Below are 2,330 nucleotides of genomic sequence, written 5' to 3' on the forward strand. Positions count from 1 at the left end.
ACGCATCGCGGCGCGAGAGCCCTTGGCACTTAGAAAAAATTTGGCAAAAGTCGCTCCGGGCTCCAGGTGAAGAGGCCGAATTCTCGCTACTAGTGGCCGACCGGGGAACCAGCGAAGGCGGGTAAGCTTTCTATGGAGCCCCGCCGGCTGGTCCGCGGGCCGAACGTGGTCCCGTCACCTACCGACAGCGGACGCCGATCCACGCCCGGCAAGGACCACCCAGAGGCGGACACGCTCTCCGACGAGCCCCGCCGGCCGGTCCGCGGCGGGAAATGCGCCCTCTGGCGGACACGCCGTTGTAAATGAATGGGCTTTGGCACTTAGTGCATTTTCGCAAAAGTTGAGCCGCGCTCCGGGCGAAGAGGCCGAATTCTCGCTACTCGCGGCCGACCGGGGAACCAGCGAAGGCGGGTAAGCTTTCAAGAGAGCCCCGCCGGCTGGTCCGCGGGCCGAACGTGGTCCCGTAAAGTACCGACAGCGGACGCCGACCCACGCCCGGCAAGGACCACCGAGAGGCGGACACGCTCTCCGACGAGCCCCGCCGGCCGGTCCGCGGCGGGAAATGCGCCCTCTGGCGGACACGCCGTTGTAAATGAATGGGCTTTGGCACTTAGTGCATTTTCGAATAAGTTGAGCCGCGCTCCGGGCGAAGAGGCCGAATTCTCGCTACTCGTGGCCGACCGGGGAACCAGCGAAGGCGGGTAGGCTTTCAAGAGAGCCCCGCCGGCTGGTCCGCGGGCCAATTATGGTCCCGTCACCTACCTACAGCGGACGCCGACCCACGCCCGGCAGGAACCACCGAGAGGTGGACACGCTCTCCGACGAGCCCCGCCGGCCGGTCCGCGGCGGGAAATGCGCCCTCTGGCGGACACGCCGTTGTAAATGAATGGGCTTTGGCACTTAGTGCATTTTCGCAAAAGTTGAGCAGTGCTCCGGGCGAAGAGGCCGAATTCTCGCCACTCGCGGCCCACCAGGGAACCAGCGAAGGCGGGTAAGCTTTCAAGAGAGCCCCGCCGGCTGGTCCGCGGGCCAATTATGGTCCCGTAACGTACCGACAGTGGACGCCGACCCACGCCCGGCAAGGACCACCGAGAGGCGGATAACGGCGCACACCGCGAACGGCGGGTGGCGGTCGCTGGGTGGCGGTCGGCTGGTGGCGGTCGGGGGGTGGCGGTCGGGGATGGTGCTTGGGGATGGTGCTTGGGGACCGGTGGCGCCGGAGGCGCACACCGCGAACGGCTGGTGGCGGTCGGCTGGTGGCGGTCGGCTGGTGGCGGTCGGCTGGTGGCGGTCGGGGGGTGGCGGTCGGGGGGTGGCGGTCGGGGATGGTGCTTGGGGATGGTGCTTGGGACCGGTGGCGCCGGAGGCGCACACCGCGAACGGCTGGTGGCGGTCGGCTGGTGGCGGTCGGCTGGTGGCGGTCGGCTGGTGGCAGTCGGCTGGTGGCGGTCGGGGGGTGGCGGTCGGGGGGTGGCGGTCGGGGATGGTGCTTGGGGATGGTGCTTGGGACCGGTGGCGCCGGAGGCGCACACCGCGAACGGCTGGTGGCGGTCGGCTGGTGGCGGTCGGCTGGTGGCAGTCGGCTGGTGGCGGTCGGGGGGTGGCGGTCGGGGGGTGGCGGTCGGGGGGTGGCGCTTGGGGATGGTGGCGGTCGCCTTGTGGCGGTCGGGGGGTGGCGGTCGGGGGGTGGCGCTTGGGGATGGTGGCGGTCGCCTTGTGGCGGTCGGGGGGTGGCGGTCGGGGGTGGCGCTTGGGGATGGTGGCGGTCGCCTTGTGGCGGTCGCCTTGTGGCGGTCGCCTTGTGGCGGTCGGGGGGTGGCGGTCGGGGGGTGGCGCTTGGGGATGGTGGCGGTCGCCTTGTGGCGGTCGGGGGGTGGCGGTCGGGGGGTGGCGGTCGGGGGGTGGCGCTTGGGGATGGTGGCGGTCGCCTTGTGGCGGTCGCCTTGTGGCGGTCGGGGGGTGGCGGTCGGGGGGTGGCGCTTGGGGATGGTGGCGGTCGCCTTGTGGCGGTCGGGGGGTGGCGGTCGGGGGTGGCGCTTGGGGATGGTGGCGGTCGCCTTGTGGCGGTCGGGGGTGGCGCTTGGGGATGGTGGCTGTCGCCTGGTGGCGGTCGGGGGTGGCGCTTGGGGATGGTGGCTGTCGCCTGGTGGCGGTCGGGGGTGGCGCTTGGGGATGGTGGTGGTGGTGGTCGCCTGGTGGCGGTCGACTTGTCGCGGTCGGGGGTGGCGCTTGGGGATGGTGGCTGTAGCCTTGTGGTGGTCCGGGGTGGCGCTTTGGGACCGGCGTCCGACGCAAAGTGCGTGTTGCGCGGCCCGGAGAAAGTTTCAGCC

This window comes from Syngnathus floridae, unplaced genomic scaffold (genome assembly GCF_059516105.1).
Source record: "Syngnathus floridae isolate MCC-2025c unplaced genomic scaffold, RoL_Sflo_1.0 HiC_scaffold_99, whole genome shotgun sequence".
Taxonomy (NCBI): domain Eukaryota; kingdom Metazoa; phylum Chordata; class Actinopteri; order Syngnathiformes; family Syngnathidae; genus Syngnathus; species Syngnathus floridae.